Source organism: Lissotriton helveticus, chromosome 5_1, assembly GCF_964261635.1.
Source record: "Lissotriton helveticus chromosome 5_1, aLisHel1.1, whole genome shotgun sequence".
In the NCBI taxonomy this organism is placed as follows: domain Eukaryota; kingdom Metazoa; phylum Chordata; class Amphibia; order Caudata; family Salamandridae; genus Lissotriton; species Lissotriton helveticus.
The window spans coordinates 315,871,714-315,894,808 of record NC_136065.1 but is presented as its reverse complement, the minus strand read 5'-3'; positions in this window follow the sequence as shown (position 1 = coordinate 315,894,808).

Genomic DNA, 23,095 nt, shown 5'->3' with positions numbered 1-23,095 from the left:
GTTCTTGTTTCTAGCGTTATTGTTTCTTGCTTGTTATGTTAAATAAAAGTTTGTGTTCATCAGTGGCTTACTGATTTCGTTTCCCATTCCTTTCTTTCCAGGTTGTTTCAAGCTAAAATTTCTGTTAACAGAGTTTATGTAACACGGAAGCACGTGCAGAGGGATGACGCAGATTCATACATTACGTACACACAAACTCAGACGGGGAGACAGTAAAAGTATGACACACAAGATCCAAAGACAAACATAAAAACAGTTATTGGCCATAATTATCTTTTTCCGTCTGTTAATTTAGAGCTAGGCTGGGTTCCCGTCTTTACATTGTCCGACCTAGGAAAACTCGAACATGTCGCTGAAATTGTTCTGGCGAAATCTGTGCCATCGGGCATAATCAAACGTGGTGGTTCTATCTGGTCTGTCCATGTGAGTCTGATTCTTCTTTGTCTCGCGCCTTTTCCCTTTCTGTCGGCCTGTTATTTCTGTCGGCCCTCTATTCCCACTCTTGCTCAGCAGAGTCGGGCATTGTGCTTTCCAGTGTCCGACATATCTACAAAAAGCGCATTGATCTTGCCCTAAGTCTGGCCGTCCTGCGCGTAGTGCCGGGGGATAATTTTCGGGTCGTGGTGCCCAGGGGTTGTCCTGTCGATATATTTCTCTACCTGCTCTGTCCTCGTCTTTTTTTCTGTCGTTGCATTGCCTCTTTGCGCCACATATCGAGACTGTCGAGCATAATAAGCGTTGTCTTATTATTGCGAAGAGCTATTTCTAACGTTTCTATTTTATCAAGGTCAAAGGATCCTACCAGTGGCCACTGTTTGTCTTGACTTTCTTTGGTATACCTGTGCCACAATTTATTATAGGCTATGGTAACTAATCCATAGTTTATGAACATGTCCTTATTAGGGGTGCCTTCCAGCGGAGCTAGATGATCCACCTCTAATAAACGGTCCGGGCTGAACCAATTATCAATCAGTGGGGAGAAGACAGACATGACGGCTCGCAACGAGGGACAAAAAGTCAGCACTGCCTATCTTATCACTGTGCGCAAAGACTAGACAGAATATTTCTATTCTACGTTGTTTGCAGGCAGTGAATACCTCATGAACCAATAACAAAGAATAACCAATAACAAGGAACAACCAATAATAAATAAAATAAAATAAAATCAGTGGGGAGAGTAAGTAGGGCGCAAAAGTCTGCGTCCTCTACCCTTTCACTATCCGTAAAGAGGAATCTGTTATTTCCTGTTTGCAGACAGAGAATCTCCAGAAGACAATCCGTGAACAGTAGTTCGGGGTCAAAGAACCCAGTTAATCAGTGTGGGAGAGGGAATCTCCTGAAAACCGTTAATAAATAATAGGATTCAGTGGGGGAGAAAAATAGGCACGACGGCTGCGTTACCTATCCTTCACTGTTTGCAAAAGGGAAAGAGCCTACTGTTTCTCCGCGTGCAGACAGTGAATCTCCAAATAAGTTAACAAAGAGTAATACTAGTATTTTCTGAACAATCAGTCAATTATTTTGCAGTTTGTCGTGTTTACACGACCTTACCCGGACCGTATCGACAGTTTCTTGTCTTCCGAATCCAGCGCCCGTTCGTCCTCTTTTTCTCGTATTTCTCACGGCACTCCTAATGGTTCCCAGTCAGGACCGTAGATCACTCGAGAGAGGTCTGTTCGGAACTAGTGAAGTTCGGTTGATCGGCTGCCAGACGAGGGTCTATTGGGCAAGAGCTCTCCCGATCGTTGCAGTCGTTCACTCTGTTGTCGGGACCTCTCCCACTGGATCCACGAGTCGCTGATGGGCCCCACGCTTGGGACGCCAATTGTAAAACCTATGGTCGGGGACAATCGGTATTTGCCCGGCGGTATTGCCTCTGTAACCCACGAATTATTAATCAATGAAGAGGCAGGCGCTGGAGACTGGAAAGCAGGAAACAAGGTTTATTCTCTCCGGAGGAGAACACAACAAAACAGACAGCAGGTATCGTCATGAGGTGCTCTAACCGCATCTCTGAGGCCTGGCCTCTTATACACAAGTTTGTCACTTTATTGCATGTAACACATTCTCGTCAATACTTTGATGTACGGAAAGACATCCCCGGGAACTCCCCCTCGGGCCCGTTCCCACACACATTTACAGTAGAAGTCCCCACCCCGGTCACAACAGGTGATGGTTATCGCGCAGCTGGATATTCCGCCGATTCATGGAATGTGGGAGGTTCGATTGGATCTCGAGGGGTGGGGGCTTTGATCAACTCGGGGGTCCTTTGATGAGGGAAGCTTCCTACTGTACGGAGAGGGGCGAGGAATAGTATCGGCAGAGCTAGGTGTTGGCCTGGGAGCAAGGAAGACAAACGGGCACAGGAAAAAGGGGGGTTTTTGTATCAAAGGGCCGGGGACTATAAAAAGAATGAAGGGAGGGGTCGCGCTGGGAACAGGATGGGGCTTTGAGGCAGAGCTGTGCTGAAGAGGGGTTTATGACTCAAAGCATGTGCGAGCGAGGGGGGGGTTGGTCAGCGTGCAGGCTTGGTGAGGGCGAAGGGCTATGTCGGGGGCCAGTGGCATGCAAAAGGGATGGTCCTGATCGAGGCGCCTAAAATGGCGGGCGCGCACGACAAAAGTGTGGTATCAGGGGAAAAGGCAAGAAGGCGCAGATAATGTTTACCAAACCGTACTAATTTTCCACACGGGGTCCATTACACGGCTGGGGGCCAGAAGTTAGGGCTTAGGGCACGGAGGGCTGGGGTGTTTCTAAGGCTGGGACAGAGTTCATTTTTAGGGCTGGGTCCGTTTTTAGGTCTGGGATCAGCTTTTATGAGTCAGGGTGGGGTGCTGGGGTGTTTTTAGGGTTGGTGTCGGGATCGTACCCAGGGCAGGTGGCTGGGTTTTAGGTGTCAGGGCGGGGGCTAGGGCAGAAACGTAACCACGCATATGCCTTTACCAACTATGCCATGTAAAGGCACGCATGGTAAAGGCATGCGCGGTTAAGACCACATTTATACGGCATGCATGGTTGGGGATTGTGTAGTTACAACATGCATCCCCCCTGAACTCATCCTTGAGAGAGTTGAAATCTGCTAAGATGCGTCACGTTGTAAATAGGGAGCAACGTGGCGCATTGTTTACGCCACCGCTGCGTCACACAAGTGAAACAACGGCGGTGCAAATGTGGGGCACGGGGTTCGTAAATCTGCCCCATTGTTTGTATCAATCAGTTTCTACCATATTCCGTACACATGCTTGCTATAAAGTCAGAAGCCTGGTTAGGAAGTTTGGATGCAGAAGGGTGAGTTGTGTACATAATTCCACTACTTTCTTCTCTATGTGATTTTGTGGTTTTCTTTGTCGACTTTGTACTGTCTCCTGCTTTGTCTGTGATGATTGTATGTATGACTTTACCAGCAGGTGCACAGTCCTGCAATAAATGATACGATGAGTGATATGGAATAGTAAGTGATCACGCAGATGTGTTTACCTCTGCTCTGAAAATGAAGATGGCGCGTTGCTGCTGTTAGCATTATGAGATTTCTGCTGCTTGCTGTGCTGCTGTAACCCAGGTATTTGGAGATCACAGATGCCGGATGCAAGCAGCCCAACCACATCTGTTTGTGTCTGTAATTACTACCTTCGAAAACATAACTTATCAAACCATCAACACAGACCACTGACATAGTGTGCAGATAAACTGGTGCTTTCTTCTGTCGATATGTAATCTCAGGCTTAAGATGTTGTCTTTCTGTCTTGAAAAGGTTCCTATTCTGCCTTTCTGCAGGGCGGGCTTTCAAATGACTGCTGTGGTTTTGCCCTAACATTGCTTATTTTGGAGGCCATCTTAATTTGCGCGCAAATCTCACCAATTTAAGTTTAAAAAAGATATATTTTGCAGAAAGATATGTATTTAGAAATATAGAAAAAGAGAATCAATAAAAAAGGAAAGTTACATTTATGATAGTTTTGCTGCTTCGAGTCCATGGAATTTTACCTATTTTCAGCTTGTGATTGCCTAGTCTTCTATTAGAGGTACTGGAAACTGCATTTCCTAGCTGTTTAAACAAAATGTTGCATTGAGTGTGTCTGTGAGTGTGTATGTAGCTGTTCAAACAAAATGGTGCATGGGGTGGAGGGTGGGTGGTGGGTGTTGCTCTATGTGTGATTGTGTGGGGGTGGTTCAGATGCATAAGCACCTAGGGTCTGTAGCTCACTAATCCCCGAGACACAAATAATAGTTTTTAGGAGACGTGGTGTTTATCTTTTTTTCATAGGAGCGGAAACACATCCTTGTGTCAAAGTCTTCAAGGGGCAGGACCCTGGAGGGCTTGGTATTTGGGTCAAAACAACACTTCAGTGTAGAATATCTTTAGTGCCTGTTGTCTCCTGTAACATATTAGCAATTAGGTTGGTGCTCCCATCTGGTTTGTCCCTAAAACCCTATAATGTATATAATAGAGTGGAGGTCAGAAGTGAGGAGACTATGGTAATCAATATACTATAGCAAGCACTGCTGGAGAATGTTGGGAAGGACCTGCCCTTGGTAGCAGGAGACCTAAACTCTACCTTTGAACCAATGATTGCTACTCCCTTTTATCTAACCCAGGAGCTGGACAACCAGTGGGGTATACCACACATTGATCTCCCTACTGTAAGATGGACATCTAAAACTGGCCAATTGTTGGCTCTAATATTAAACTGTGACCTCCGAGCCACAAAGGGTAGATACTCTTTGGACCGCCAGGGTAAAATGACTTATAATTGGCCCAGCCACAGTAGCCGAATATATTATTTACTGGCAGATGTTAAGCTTTGGCCTGCTATTTTGGATATGGAAGTAGTAGATCGTATAGAAGCAATCATAATGCCCTTAGCTTGTCACTCCATGACAAAGTATTTCCAGCTCATGTGTGTCATGGCAATGGAGAAACAGGTGTTCTTTCCTATACCAACATTCTCAGAACCATTAGCTAGGACTGGGTGAGTAGGAATCCTATAGCCCTAGACATAGTTAACAATACTGTCACCGTGGACTATGAGTATCTATCCCAACTTTATTTCCATGTCTAGGATTGAGTAGTTTGCTACCAGCCACAACAAGTTATTTGCCCAGATTAGGGAGGTGCTAGGCAAGGCTAGACGAAAGGGGAAACCTGCTCCAAAATCTGACGCCTGGTACACTGGGGATTGTGGATTAGCTAAAAGTGACCTTATTGTGGCATGGGGAATGTGGATTAGCTAAAAGTGATCTTATTGTGGCAATTAAGTCTAAATCTCAGCCAGAAATAGCCAAATGCAGGTCTTGTTACTGGCAAGTATTAAATAAAGCAAAAAGGGACGGGGAGATTTAATTGTGGTCTAATCTGCATGAAGCACTTTCCATCAAGGATAATAAGGTATTTTGAAGACAGTTGTGGTATGCTTGAATGGTTAAAAAAACATACTTGATTTTTGTTTTCAACCTCATGAGTGGGTGGCACATTTTGGTCAGCTTTGTTCTATTAAGTGTGATACTGCCAGGGGAAGATGACATGCCATTTGGGAGCAGTACTTTACCTATTTTCAGTAGTCTATTGTTTTTTTTGCTAAGTGACACGATAAACTCCATTAATTCATGTATCCCTGGTCATGCCACGGGTCCTGATAGATTGCCCAATGACTTATACAGGGAGAATCCGGACATTTGGGAGCCATATATTAACTTGCTTTCCAATACTATTTTAGCTGCCATTGATATTCCTCCTTCATGGAAATAAGCAGAAATTATCACTTGTTATAAGAAGGGAGATTGGGCAAATCCGGGCAATTACAGGCCGATAAGCCTGATTAATTCCTTGCAACCAAAAAAACCTGGAAATAGGTTCTGGCCCACCTTCAAGTCTGGATCAGGGAAGAGAGAATGTTATCCGATTGGCAGGCTGGCTTTAGATCGAATGTGAGTACCATAGATCAGATCTTCCGCTTTGTCTGCATTGACTGGAAGAAGATGATTATCGAAAAAGGCAAACTTTATGTTGCCTTTGTCGAACCACTTTCAGTACTCCATCTTGTTCCCCGCGTAAAGGTATGGAGAGTGCTTGAGGAAATGGGTGTACTTGCCTCCATATTGGGTATAATAGTGAGGCTACACTCTGACACTTTTGCTCAAGTGAGGTGAAGGGAGGATGGGGCCCTGACTGATCCCATCCATATTGATTGGGGGTCATGCAGGGGTGCATCCTCGCACCCACACTGTTCACGTTATATATTAATGGTATCATTGCATTTTTAAATAGGGATGGTTGTGATGCACCCAAAATAGGAGGGCAAAGGGTCTCTGTCCTCCTTTTTGCTGAGGATACTCTGTTGATATCTAAGTCGCCGCAGGGACTACAACAGCTCTTTAATTCTTTTCAATTGTTCTGTGTTCAGTGGGGCCTTGAGCTTAATGGCTCCAAGACCAAATGCATGATTTTCTTTATACCTGAAGACGAACCTTTGCAAAAGGAGGATGCTAGTGGGTGACATCCCCTTAGATGCGGTGGCCAATTTTGATTATTTAGGTAGGAAAGATACGCAAAATCTATGCTGGGCACTGCAGGTGGATAAAGCACAGGTGTTTCTGATTCAACATACTGCATATATAGGGAAAATACACAGGAAAACTATATCTAGAAGGGTGGCTCGGTGCTAGAAATTTACAATGTTAAAGCTTTAGGGTCGGTTTTGTATGGTGTAGAGCTCTGGGGTAGTTCAGAAATCGAGTCTCTCTATAGTGAAGCATAGGTTTTTAAGGTCTCTACTAAACCTTCCAGCGAGTACTTCAATTACCCCAATTTACTTATACCTGGCTCAAAAGAAAATCGCCCATAAGATTGAGTGCAGACTTCTTATTTTTTGGCGCCTGCTCTGGACTACATCTGCCTTGGAGTCATATCGGGTGAGTCTGAAAAGATCTTTTGGTCCAGCAGTGCACAAGGAAAATCCAGTGGGTTTGCACTGTTAAGGCACTATTACAAAGGTTGCACCTGGACACATAATGGGTCTCTCCTGAGAACCACATGCTCAATCTCCAAAGCTAGTATCAAAGCAATTTTTTGGGAGAGTGGTGCAGTCGACAATATTCTGCACTGCAAGGGTTCTTTATCTGTAGCTTTTTTTGATTATAAACCAGTGGCTCTTCTGAGAGTACAGTTGATGAAATTGTCCCCCTTCTAGCAAAGGAAGCTCTACCTACAGATTAGGTATAGATCCCTCCCTGTTAAATCAATCACCAGGAAATGGCAACTTGAAAGTGACACTATTGATGATCTCTGTATGGGCTGTCAAGGGGGTCCTGAATCCCCTACTCATATTCTGTTTTTCTGCTCTTTTTAAAAGCAGCTACGCTCAAAGTGTATTGTTTCTCTTTGCAAAATACTTTGGCATTAGGAAATATCAGGAGGCATTCAGACTATGGCAATTCAGCACAAGCCGGATTGTGCTTTTTGCTTTTGGCAACATTTTTAATAGCAATATGGATAAAACGCGTAAAGAATGTACAAGCAGCTTCTAGTCTGTGAATTGTCTTATACTGATGACTAGGACTTGCCCTTGCGTCTGAATGTGTAACAGTGTCAATTTTTTCTCTTTCTATCAAGACTCCATCCTTTTTATGTTGCTAACTTTTATGTATTATTGATAGCTTTCATCTGTGTTTTCCATACTGGGGTTTTACCTCTCTCAACTGAATTTTAAATGTGCTGTCAGCACTTCTCAAAAGTATGTTTATTGTTATTTATAATTTTCTTTTTATGTACATGTGTGATGTTTCTTGAGCTGTCTCACACTTTTTTTTATGATTTAAAGTAATTGAAATAAAATTTTTGATGATGAGTCGGTCATGACCGCACTCTGCATCTACAAGTGAAAGGGACACCCATCAGAATTGTTGAGAGTGTACAGCCATTGTATTAAAGCTGACATGACACATGTACAGTTAGGAAGGGCATTGGCTGACTGTCCACCAATTTATCCCATTGTTCATCCGGGTGAAGCTACATGGAGGGCATCTGGAGTTTTACATAGGGGGAATGCCCAAAAAGTGTCCAGAAGCAAACAGAGCAGTGGCCCATAACAAGCACTGCCTAACTCCAACCAGCAAAATAATCTAAGTAGATCAGCCAGGAGGGCCAGAGGGGCAGCCCACCATATTAGCTGGTTCCAGGCAGCCAGGGCAAGTGATTAAGCCCGGGCGGGTAACTACGCGCCGCCAGCAGACTTTACATAGTTTTGCCTCCTCCGCGTTCCATTGCGAACGCGGAGTTCAGGCAAAACTACAACTCCGGGGTGGAGCGTGGTTAGCCAGCCCCTCCACCCTCCCAAAGTAATGAAAAGTAATTAAAAAGGTAATTACCTGCCCACGGCTGCCTTCTTCTTGACATGGCTGCTCTCCTGCCTCCTCCTCCTCGTCCTTCCTCACTAATAACCCCTACGTTGTACGTCTGGCGAGTGCGCACTCCAGTTGCTTTCCCACTCCGTGGAACTTCGAGTAGAGGCACTCCGCCTGCCCCGCCCAGGGTTAGTTCATAAATGCCATGCCGGGTCCACCAAGGAGGGACACAGGAGCAGCCAAATGGACACAGGCTGTGTTCATAAATGATCTGTAGAATCATCTCAGGAACTATCAAGAGTATTCTACAAGTGTGTACAAAAGAAATACAACCATATTTAGAGCCATTTAGAGTCTACGATTGGTCTACAGAAACCACCGCAATGGAGCGCACACCGCTAGCCCCTCCTCCGGATCGCCCCTCGGGACTCTGGTACTTGTAGTTCAATAGTGGATCACCCAGGTGGGTGCAAGTCGGTACTTGTTGGACTGATGAATCTCTAGACCCGATACATGTCCCGGGTTTTTGGGTATCGCCCGAGACATGGCTCGGGTTTCGGGATAACTTCCCTCATCAGTAGAGAAATGGTTAGGGGTGGAGGAGAAGGCCGCCAAACAACCGTCAATGGCCTCGATGCCTGAACCGGCACGCAGGGCAGCATCCAGGAGCCCGTCGGCTCAAAGCTCAAGGGAGCCAATTAATAGAAACCACCGCAATGGAGCGCACACCGCTAGCCCCTCCTCCGGATCGCCCCTCGGGACTCTGGTACTTGTAGTTCAATAGTGGATCACCCAGGTGGGTGCAAGTCGGTACTTGTTGGACTGATGAATCTCTAGACCCGATACATGTCCCGGGTTTTTGGGTATCGCCCGAGACATGGCTCGGGTTTCGGGATAACTTCCCTCATCAGTAGAGAAATGGTTAGGGGTGGAGGAGAAGGCCGCCAAACAACCGTCAATGGCCTCGATGCCCGAACCGGCACGCAGGGCAGCATCCAGGAGCCCGTCGGCTCAAAGCTCAAGGGAGCCAATTAATAGAAACCACCGCAATGGAGCGCACACCGCTAGCCCCTCCTCCGGATCGCCCCTCGGGACTCTGGTACTTGTAGTTCAATAGTGGATCACCCAGGTGGGTGCAAGTCGGTACTTGTTGGACTGATGAATCTCTAGACCCGATACATGTCCCGGGTTTTTGGGTATCGCCCGAGACATGGCTCGGGTTTCGGGATAACTTCCCTCATCAGTAGAGAAATGGTTAGGGGTGGAGGAGAAGGCTGCCAAACAACCGTCAATGGCCTCGATGCCCGAACCGGCACGCAGGGCAGCATCCAGGAGCCCGTCGGCTCAAAGCTCAAGGGAGCCAATTAATAGAAACCACCGCAATGGAGCACACACCGCTAGCCCCTCCTCCGGATCGCCCCTCGGGACTCTGGTACTTGTAGTTCAATAGTGGATCACCCAGGTGGGTGCAAGTCGGTACTTGTTGGACTGATGAATCTCTAGACCCGATACATGTCTCGGGTTTTTGGGTATCGCCCGAGACATGGCTCGGGTTTCGGGATAACTTCCCTCATCAGTAGAGAAATGGTTAGGGGTGGAGGAGAAGGCCGCCAAACAACCGTCAATGGCCTCGATGCCCGAACCGGCACGCAGGGCAGCATCCAGGAGCCCGTCGGCTCAAAGCTCAAGGGAGCCAATTAATAGAAACCACCGCAATGGAGCGCACACCGCTAGCCCCTCCTCCGGATCGCCCCTCGGGACTCTGGTACTTGTAGTTCAATAGTGGATCACCCAGGTGGGTGCAAGTCGGTACTTGTTGGACTGATGAATCTCTAGACCCGATACATGTCCCGGGTTTTTGGGTATCGCCCGAGACATGGCTCGGGTTTCGGGATAACTTCCCTCATCAGTAGAGAAATGGTTAGGGTTGGAGGAGAAGGCCGCCAAACAACCGTCAATGGCCTCGATGCCCGAACCGGCACGCAGGGCAGCATCCAGGAGCCCGTCGGCTCAAAGCTCAAGGGAGCCAATTAATAGAAACCACCGCAATGGAGCGCACACCGCTAGCCCCTCCTCCGGATCGCCCCTCGGGACTCTGGTACTTGTAGTTCAATAGTGGATCACCCAGGTGGGTGCAAGTCGGAACTTGTTGGACTGATGAATCTCTAGACCCGATACATGTCCCGGGTTTTTGGGTATCGCCCGAGACATGGCTCGGATTTCGGTATAACTTCCCTCATCAGTAGAGAAATGGTTAGGGGTGGAGGAGAAGGCCGCCAAACAACCGTCTATGGCCTCGATGCCCGAACAGGCACGCAGGGCAGCATCCAGGAGCCCGTCGGCTCAAAGCTCAAGGGAGCCAATTAATAGACATCACCGCAATGGAGCGCACACCGCTAGCCCCTCCTCCGGATCGCCCCTCGGGACTCTGGTACTTGTAGTTCATAAGTGGACCACCCAGGTGGGTGCAAGTCGGTACTTGTTGGACTGATGAATCTCTAGACCCGATACATGTCCCCGGTTTTTGGGTATCGCCCGAGACATGGCTCGGGTTTCGGGATAACTTCCCTCATCAGTAGAGAAATGGTTAGGGTTGGAGGAGAAGGCCACCAAACAACCGTCAATGGCCTCGATGCCCGAACCGGCACGCAGGGCAGCATCCAGGAGCCCGTCGGCTCAAAGCTCAAGGGAGCCAATTAATAGAAACCACCGCAATGGAGCGCACACCGCTAGCCCCTCCTCCGGATCGCCCCTCGGGACTCTGGTACTTGTAGTTCAATAGTGGATCACCCAGGTGGGTGCAAGTCGGTACTTGTTGGACTGATGAATCTCTAGACCCGATACATGTCCCGGGTTTTTGTGTATCGCCCGAGACATGGCTCGGGTTTCGGGATAACTTCCCTCATCAGTAGAGAAATGGTTAGGGGTGGAGGAGAAGGCCGCCAAACAACCGTCAATGGCCTCGATGCCCGAACCGGCACGCAGGGCAGCATCCAGGAGCCCGTCAGCTCAAAGCTCAAGGGAGCCAATTAATAGAAACCACCGCAATGGAGCGCACACCGCTAGCCCCTCCTCCGGATCGCCCCTCGGGACTCTGGTACTTGTAGTTCAATAGTGGATCACCCAGGTGGGTGCAAGTCGGTACTTGTTGGACTGATGAATCTCTAGACCCGATATATGTCCTGGGTTTTTGGGTATCGCCCGAGACATGGCTCGGGCTTCGGGATAACTTCCCTCATCAGTAGAGAAATGATTAGGGGTGGAGGAGAAGGCCGCCAAACAACCGTCAATGGCCTCGATGCCCGAACCGGCACGCAGGGCAGCATCCAGGAGCCCGTCGGCTCAAAGCTCAAGGGAGCCAATTAATAGAAACCACCGCAATGGAGCGCACACCGCAAGCCCCTCCTCCGGATCGGCTACAGAGCGGTGCTCCACATATAAGAACTGGTCTAGACCCGATACATGTCCCGGGTTTTTGGGTATCACCCGAGACATGGCTCGGGTTTCGGGATAACTTCCCTCATCAGTAGAGAAATGGTTAGGGGTGGAGGAGAAGGCCGCCAAACAACCGTCAATGGCCTCGATGCCCGAACCGGCACGCAGGGCAGCATCCAGGAGCCCGTCGGCTCAAAGCTCAAGGGAGCCAATTAATAGAAACCACCGCAATGGAGCGCACACCGCTAGCCCCTCCTCCGGATCGCCCCTCGGGACTCTGGTACTTGTAGTTCAATAGTGGATCACCCAGGTGGGTGCAAGTCGGTATTTGTTGGACTGATGAATCTCTAGACCCGATACATGTCCCGGGTTTTTGGGTATCGCCCGAGACATGGCTCGGGTTTCGGGATAACTTCCCTCATCAGTAGAGAAATGGTTAGGGGTGGAGGAGAAGGCCGCCAAACAACCGTCAATGGCCTCGATGCCCGAACCGGCACGCAGGGCAGCATCCAGGAGCCCGTCGGCTCAAAGCTCAAGGGAGCCAATTAATAGAAACCACCGCAATGGAGCACACACCGCTAGCCCCTCCTCCGGATCGCCCCTCGGGACTCTGGTACTTGTAGTTCAATAGTGGATCACCCAGGTGGGTGCAAGTCGGTACTTGTTGGACTGATGAATCTCTAGACCCGATACATGTCTCGGGTTTTTGGGTATCGCCCGAGACATGGCTCGGGTTTCGGGATAACTTCCCTCATCAGTAGAGAAATGGTTAGGGGTGGAGGAGAATGCCGCCAAACAACCGTCAATGGCCTCGATGCCCGAACCGGCACGCAGGGCAGCATCCAGGAGCCCGTCGGCTCAAAGCTCAAGGGAGCCAATTAATAGAAACCACCGCAATGGAGCGCACACCGCTAGCCCCTCCTCCGGATCGCCCCTCGGGACTCTGGTACTTGTAGTTCAATAGTGGATCACCCAGGTGGGTGCAAGTCGGTACTTGTTGGACTGATGAATCTCTAGACCCGATACATGTCCCGGGTTTTTGGGTATCGCCCGAGACATGGCTCGGGTTTCGGGATAACTTCCCTCATCAGTAGAGAAATGGTTAGGGTTGGAGGAGAAGGCCGCCAAACAACCGTCAATGGCCTCGATGCCCGAACCGGCACGCAGGGCAGCATCCAGGAGCCCGTCGGCTCAAAGCTCAAGGGAGCCAATTAATAGAAACCACCGCAATGGAGCGCACACCGCTAGCCCCTCCTCCGGATCGCCCCTCGGGACTCTGGTACTTGTAGTTCAATAGTGGATCACCCAGGTGGGTGCAAGTCGGTACTTGTTGGACTGATGAATCTCTAGACCCGATACATGTCCCGGGTTTTTGGGTATCGCCCGAGACATGGCTCGGGTTTCGGGATAACTTCCCTCATCAGTAGAGAAATGGTTAGGGGTGGAGGAGAAGGCCGCCAAACAACCGTCAATGGCCTCGGTGCCCGAACCGGCACGCATGGCAGCATCCAGGAGCCCGTCGGCTCAAAGCTCAAGGGAGCCAATTAATAGAAACCACCGCAATGGAGCGCACACCGCTCACAGCAACACAGCATTCAAGATTTTGTGTCGGTTGTGACGTTACAATAAATACCTTTGCCATGCATGCCTTTACCTCACATCCTTTACCACGTGAAGGAAGTGACCCGATTAGGGTCACCCGGGTCACTCGCGACCACCTCTCAGCATTCCTCACAAACGAAGAGTTGGTCAGACAGTAGAAAATACACACAAAGATATTTATTAAGGTACACTCGAGTAGAGTCCGGTCTGACCCGCCTCCTTGGATTGCTGCAGAGGGACTGACTTCAGCCAGTGCAAAGATACATTGAGTACATTTCAAGCCAATGAAGGCACCGCCCAGTACAGAAAATTCCAGGCTCATACAGCTACAACAAAGGGGGTACAGTAGGAAAAGTTTCAACTCTAAGGCTGGGTGCACGCTATCTGTAATTGAAGGTCATCCTGCGCGTGCCTTCCGCTGGGCTGGTGGGAGAAGGCCTCTATCTAGTCGGAAAGGTATGTGCTAACAAGGACAATGTACTCAGTGAAAGGCAGCGTTAAACCTTGAGAAAAAGAAAAAACGAAAGGAGACATTACTCAGCAAGCTAGCACTCAGTGAAAGACAGCGTTAAACCTTGAGAAAAAGAAAAATCGAAAGGAGACATTTCTCAGCAAGCTAGCATTAGTTTCCATCACAGTTCAAAATAGCAGCTCAACTTAAAATTGTGTTGCTAACTTTACATAAAGTAATATGCAAACAAAATGAATGTGTAACGTTTACATTTCAACACATGCATTGCCGCTGTCACGCAAGTCTTTACCGCACATATGTCTTTACCTTACATGCCTTTACAACAAAATGGTAAGTATACATCAGGCACTCATAAAAGGCTTGGTGAAAACCTGCATGGTAAATCAATCAATCATGACTTGTATAGTGCGGCAAATCACCCTATCAGGATATCCAGGAACTGAGGATCTTGCTGAGGAGGCTCAGTCGACCAGCCAGGTCTTGAGTCCCTGCCTGAATTCCAGTAGCGAGGGTGAGGTCCGGGGAAGAAGAGGGAGGCCATTTCAAGGCAATGCATGGTAAAGGATGCATGGTAAAGGCATTGCGTGGCAATTGCCACATTGTAAAGGATGGTTTCCTAATGTGCTTCATGGCTAACCATTGGCACAGCCAATAGGTCCTGAAGGCAAAACTAATTGACTTTGCTAGTGTTTGTTTTCTATACTTTTGACTGGGGACATGGAGTATGAAGTAAAAAAGGACGTTGATAGTGAAAGGGTAACTGCAGTACTTAGTGGACTGGAAGCATTATGGATAAGAAATGGGTACCAGCATCTTGTAAACAGTTCATATGATCCTCATTTTGTGAGGGCTTGTCATCACTATTGTCCTGATAGGCCTTGTCTTGGTGTGCCTGGGTCATGGGCCCATGGGAGAGGCATAAAGTTAGTTCCTAGGTGTGGATCTTCAAAGTCTGACTCCTGCCACTCAGCTTAGGAGCCCGTTAGCAGCTGGCCTACGGGGGGATTCCCACAAATTCGGAGGTGGGGTCCAACACAGGGAGGCAGCATGCACAATCAAAAGTGGTGGTCCATATTGACTCCAACCTGCAGATCCTAATCCAAAGTGATGTACCCGTTCACAGTGACTTCTCCATACGTTCACAATTTGCAGATCCAAGACCAAGGTGGTGACATGGTTAGAACTTGTAAAGCCTGCTCTAATCAGCTACTCTAGACAGGATTTAACAGGAACAAGATATTTTCTTGCATAGATCTGAGTTCTTCTGCTAAAGGTTATGTTGGAAAAGCTGCCTGCTAGATCTTGCCTTACTGACTACCATTGTTTCAGCAGTTTCATTGTATTCTTTTTTGCTCTATACCCTACTGGATAACATTGGCTAAATTCTAATTCAAACAACTCTGATTCATTGACATTCTACTCTGACCTTTATGTGGATTGCATTTATTTTCATCACAATGGTACCACAGAGTGGTGTGAATTTATACAAGGGTATGGGGCAGGTACTGGCACTTTTACTACTACCTGTTAGCAACCCTGCAACAGTGTCTTTTCAGTATAAGTTACTTTTGCCTCTTGTATCCCCGGAATATTATTATACCAGCCCTGCCAGTCTTAACTAGGGCAATAGCATCTTTCCTGAAAACTAAAGCCAACGGCTTCTGTCCGCATTGCTGCAATGTCCCAGGGGCCTGAAAAGCACAATGGATCAGAAAATCCTGACTGCGTGGTCCAGGAAAGGAGATATGCATCTGTTTTGCCTCTTTTTTTGCCCAAATCATAACCAGAAGTTCCCAAGGACTCAGGGACACAGGGGTCACCACAAACAACTGATTTACTATCATCAAAAGCTGAGATACAGTTTAATATCGAACCTCTTTTACTTGTTTCACAAACTGTGAGGGCAAGGTATCAAGAAAACAAGAGGGGCTCTGAAAACCCCTATCCACAAGGGTCTCAAACCCTCAGCCAATGATAAGAGTCACATTCGTCATTACATAATGATTTCAGCACCAAGGACAGATCTTATGCAGTCTCTGGGGCTGAAGAGAGAGCACCGCTAGCAGTCCCAGGCTAAAATACCCCACTGACCGGCCTCCGCCCACTCATGTCTATGAGTCTGGTAGCCTCCATCTTTGTGTCATAGACCATCGTTTTTTTTGGCAATGTCTAATTTGGTTTGTGTTACTAAACAAATACATAATATACGGTATCTAATATTTTAGAAGTTAATGATATATTAGCCAGGACTGTACTTTTTATTTATGTAGACTAAGATCACATTTAAGCTACTCTGTGGTGTCCACAAAGGATCCTGGGGGAAAGGCCCTAAAAAGTTAGAATCCACACCTCCCCACCACTCAACCACCTAGAACGTCTGCTCCATGGCCGCACACCTACCACTCAGTGACCCTTGAACACAGGTACAGACCTCTGAGAGTCCAGGTTCCCAGGCAAATGACATGATGGTATGGCCTAAACTCACACCTGAGCCTAGTGGGGCATTGACTTCAAATCTCCAAGTCGGACTGGTTGTGGAAACTCCAAGCGCTACTCAAAGAGTGAGTGTGCCAACTTAGTCACTCCTTTTCAGTGGTACAGTGGGGGGAAGAGGTGAGTGGTGTCTGCCATGTGTTTTGATGATCATTTTTGCAACTACATGGCTAAAATGTAGAGGGTATTCGCAACCAGAAAAAAATCACCACTGAAATTACTGCCTTCTACAACTAAGCCACCAGAAAGAACCACTGGACAACCAACTTAGTTTTGATTGGGAAAAGAACAAGGTTCACCTAAATATGCGACAAACGTACGGCCTAATTCCTGGTACATTGACTCCGTGTATGTGCTTGTCCCATCACATAAACTTCCTCACAAGAATCACCCATCCAGAAAGTCCATTGACTGGGACTAGGATGTGATTGTAGATGAATGGGACAACCAAAAAAACACACCCCTCTCTTTCTTTTGTAGGGGAATCTTTGCATTCTTCATTCTCCAAAGCAAGCAAAGCATCTCTCCTTCAGAAAGCAACTCAAGACCTGACTGTTCGAGCAGTAGCGAATCCCCCCCTCCAAGCGCCTTGAGACCCTAGCGGGTGAGTAGCGCGCTCTACAAATTTGCTGATTGATTGATTGATTGGTGGATTGAAGAAAGATGCAGCAAGAAATTGGCGGTGGGGAGTTCTTGCCACTGAGTGTGGATATGATTTGCAAAATTCTGTTGGTGGAGGTGTAATAATAACACTCAGGCTGCACTTTCCTGTCACTCTTGTAGTTTTTCCATCATTCTCAAGAACCCATTTATTGCTTCACAGTTTTCGAAAAGTAACTAAAACTTGCTATGTCCAGTACAAGCATTTTGTATCTAGCTTGTGCAATTTAAACAAGCATTAGAAATGCAATCGGGCTCGGATTTATTTGAGTTTGAGCTAATGGCATTGTAAATGCCAATGTATTGTTGCTATGTGTTATGGAGTGTGTTCATGTGGTGTGTACTGCCAGTGATCTCCTTGTGAGTGTGAGAATATTGCACCATTACTGCCTGTGATGTCCTTCTTGTGAGTGTGAGAAGCTTGCACCTCTGCTGCCTGTGGTCTCCTTGTGAGTGTAAGAAGCTTGCACTGCTGCTGCCTGTGATGTCGTTCTTGTGAGTGGGAGAAGATTGCACCTCAGCTGCCTGTGGTCTCAATGTGAGTGTAAGAAGCTTGCACAGCTGCTGCCTGTGATGTCCTACTCACTACTCTACTCTACTCACTACTCTACTCACTACTCTACTCACTACTCTGCACTCACTACTCACTACTCTACTCACTACTCTACTCACTACTCACTACTCTACTCACTACTCTGCACTCACTACTCACTACTCTACTCACTACTCTGCACTCACTACTCACTACTCTACTCACTACTCTACTCACTACTCACTACTCTACTCACTACTCTACTCACTACTCACTACTCTGCACTCACTACTCACTACTCTACTCACTACCCACTACTCACTACTCTACTCACTACTCTACTCACTACTCTACTCACTACTCACTACTCTACTCACTACTCTACTCACTATTCTACTCACTACTCTACTCACTACTCTACTCACTACTCTGCACTCACTACTCTACTCACTACTCACTACTCTACTCACTACTTTGTACTCACTACTCTACTCACTACTCACTACTCTACTCACTACTCACTACTCTACTCACTACTCACTACTCACTACTCACTTCTCTACTCACTACTCTGCACTCACTACTTTACTCACTACTGTACTCTACTCACCTCACTACTCTACTCACTACTCTACTCACTACTCACTACTCTACTCACTACTCACTACTCTGCACTCACTACTCTACTCACTACTCTACTCACTACTCACTACTCTGCACTCACTACTCTACTCACTACTCTACTCACTACTCACTACTCTACTCACTACTCACTACTCTACTCACTACTCACTACTCTGCACTCACTACTCACTACTCTACTCACTACTCTACTCACTACTCACTACTCTGCACTCACTACTCACTACTCTACTCACTACTCTACTCACTGCTCACTACTCTGCACTCACTACTCTACTCACTACTCTACTCACTACTCACTACTCTACTCACTACTCTACTCACTACTCACTACTCTACTCACTACTCTACTCAATACTCACTACTCTACTCACTACTCACTACTCTACTCACTACTCATTACTCACTACTCTGCAATCACTACTCACTACTCTACTCACTACTAACTACTCTACTCACTACTCTACTCACTACTCTACTCACTACTCACTACTCTGCACTCACTACTCACTACTTTACTCTACTCACTACTCTACTCACTACTCACTACTCTACTCACTACTCTACTCACTACTCACTACTCACTACTCTACTCACTACTCACTACTCTACTCTCTACTCACTACTCACTACTCTGCACTCACTACTCACTACTCGGCACTCACTACTCACTACTCTGCTCACTACTCACTACTCTACTCACTACTCACTACTCTCCACTCACTACTCTACTCACTACTCACTACTCTACTCACTACTTTCTACTCACTACTCTACTCACTACTCACTACTCTACTCACTACTCACTACTCACTACTCACTACTCACTACTCACTACTCTACTCACTACTCTGCACTCACTACTTTACTCACTACTCTACTCACTACTCTGCACTCACTACTCTACTCACTACTCACTACTCTACTCACTACTCAGCACTCACTACTCTACTCACTACTGTACTCACTACTCACTACTCTGCATTCACTACTCTACTCACTACTCACTACTCTACTCACTACTCTACTCACTACTCACTACTCTACTCACTACTCACTACTCTGCACACTCACTCTGCACTCACTACTCACTACTCTGCACACTCACTCTGCACTCACTACTCACTACTCTGCACTCACTACTCACTACTCTACTCACTACTCTGCACTCACTACTCACTACTCTACTCACTACTCTACTCACTACTCACTACTCTACTCACTACTCTACTCACTACTCTACTCTCTACTCACTACTCACTACTCACTACTCTGCACTCACTACTCACTACTCTGCACTCACTACTCTACTCACTACTCTACTCACTACTCACTACTCTGCACTCACTACTCACTACTCTGCACTCACTACTCACTAATCTGCACTCACTACTCTACTCACTACTCTACTCACTACTCTACTCACTACTCACTACTCTGCACTCACTACTCACTACTCTACTCACTACTCACTACTCTGCACTCACTACTCACTACTCTACTCACTACTCTACTCACTACTCACTACTCTGCACTCACTACTCTGCACTCACTACTCACTAATCTGCACTCACTACTCTACTCACTACTCTACTCACTACTCACTACTCTGCACTCACTACTCTACTCACTACTCACTACTCTACTCACTACTCTACTCACTACTCTACTCACTACTCTACTCACTACTCACTACTCTACTCACTACTCTACTCACTACTCACTACTCTACTCACTACTCACTACTCACTACTCACTACTCACTACTCTGCACTCACTACTCACTACTCACTACTCACTACTCTGCACTCACTACTCACTACTCTACTCACTACTCTACTCACTACTCACTACTCACTACTCTACTCACTACTCTATTCACTACTCACTACTCTACTCACTACTCACTACTCTACTCACTACTCTGCACTCACTACTCACTACTCTACTCACTACTCTACTCACTACTCACTACTCTGCACTCACTACTCACTACTTTACTCACTACTCTACTCACTACTCACTACTCTACTCACTACTCACTACTCTACTCACTACTCTGCACTCACTAATCACTACTCTACTCACTACTCACTACTCTGCACTCACTACTTAACTCACTACTCTACTCACTACTCTACTCACTACTCTACTCACTACTCACTACTCTGCACTCACTACCCCCTACTCACTACTCTACTCACTACTCACTACTCTACTCACTACTCTACTCACTACTCTACTCACTACTCACTACTCTACTCACTACTCACTACTCTACTCACTACTCACTACTTTACTCACTACTCTACTCACTACTCTGCACTCACTACTCTGCTCTCACTACTCTGCTCACTACTCACTACTCCACTCACTACTCTACTCACTACTCACTACTCTACTCACTACTTTCTACTCACTACTCTACTCTCTACTCACTACTCACTACTCTACTCTACTCACCACTCTACTGACTACTCTACTCACTACTCTACTCACTACTCACTACTCTACTCACTACTCACTACTCTACTCACTACTCTACTCACTACTCACTACTCTACTCTCTACTCACTACTCACTACTCTGCACTCACTACTCACTACTCTGCTCACTACTCACTACTCTACTCACTACTCACTACTCTCCACTCACTACTCTACTCACTACTCACTACTCTACTCACTACTTTCTACTCACTACTCTACTCACTACTCACTACTCTACTCACTACTCACTACTCACTACTCTACTCACTACTCTACTCATTACTCACTACTCTGCACTCACTACTCACTACTCTGCACTCACTACTCTGCACTCACTACTCACTACTCTACTCACTACTCACTACTCTGCACTCACTACTCACTACTCTACTCACTACTCTATTCACTACTCACTACTCTACTCACTACTCACTACTCTACTCACTACTCTGCACTCTCTACTCACTACTCTACTCACTACTCTACTCACTACTCACTACTCTGCACTCACTACTCACTACTCTACTCACTACTCTACTCACTACTCACTACTCTACTCACTACTCACTACTCTACTCACTACTCTGCACTCACTAATCACTACTCTACTCACTACTCACTACTCACTACTCACTACTCTGCACTCACTACTCAACTCCCTACTCTACTCACTACTCTACTCACTACTCTACTCACTACTCACTACTCTGCACTCACTACCCCTACTCACTACTCTACTCACTACTCACTACTCTACTCACTACTCTACTCACTACTCTACTCACTACTCTACTCACTACTCTACTCACTACTCACTACTCTACTCACTAGTCACTACTCTACTCACTACTCTACTCACTACTCACTACTCAACTCTCTACTCACTACTCTGCTCACTACTCACTACTCCACTCACTACTCTACTCACTACTCACTACTCTACTCACTACTTTCTACTCACTACTCTACTCACTACTTTCTACTCACTACTCTACTCTCTACTCACTACTCACTACTCACTACTCTACTCACTACTCACTACTCTACTCACTACTCACTACTCTACTCACTACTCACTACTCTACTCTCTACTCACTACTCACTACTCTGCACTCACTACTCACTACTCTCTACTCTGCACTCACTACTCACTACTCTGCTCACTACTCACTACTCACTACTCTACTCACTACTCACTACTCTCCACTCACTACTCTACTCACTACTCACTACTCTACTCACTACTTTCTACTCACTACTCTACTCACTACTCACTACTCTACTCACTACTCACTACTCACTACTCTACTCACTACTCTACTCATTACTCACTACTCTGCACTCACTACTCACTACTCTGCACTCACTACTCTGCACTCACTACTCACTACTCTACTCACTACTCTACTCATTACTCACTACTCTGCACTCACTAATCTGCACTCACTACTCTACTCACTACTCCACTCACTACTCTACTCACTACTCACTACTCTGCACTCACTACTCTACTCACTACTCTACTCACTACTCTGCACTCACTACTCTGCACTCACTACTCACTACTCTGCACTCACTACTCTGCACTCTTTACTCACTACTCTGCACACTCACTCTGCACTCACTACTCACTACTCTGCACTCACTACTCACTACTCTACTCACTACTCACTACTCTACTCACTTCTCTACTCACTACTCTACTCACTACTCTACTCACTACTCACTACTCTACTCACTACTCTACTCACTACTCACTACTCTACTCTCTACTCACTACTCACTACTCTGCACTCACTAATTACTCTGCTCACTACTCACTACTCTACTCACTACTCACTACTCTACTCACTACTCTACACACTACTCACTACTCTACTCATTACTCTGCACTCACTACTCTACTCACTACTCTACTCACTACTCACTACTCTACTCACTACTCACTACTCTGCACTCACTACTCACTACTCTACTCACTACTCACTACTCTGCACTCACTATTCACTACTCACTACTCACTACTCTACTCACTACTCTACTCACTACTCTACTCACTACTCACTACTCTGCACTCACTACTCACTACTCACTACTCGCTACTCACTACTCTACTCACTACTCTACTCACTACTCTATTCACTACTCACTACTCTACTCACTACTCTACTCACTACTCACTACTCTGTACTCACTACTCTACTCACTACTTACTACTCTACTCACTACTCTACTCACTACTCACTACTCTACTCACTACTCACTACTCTACTCACTACTCACTACTCACTACTCTACTCACTACTCACTACTCTACTCACTACTCTACTCACTACTCACTACTCAACTCTCTACTCACTACTCTGCTCACTACTCACTACTCCACTCACTACTCTACTCACTACTCACTACTCTACTTTCTACTCACTA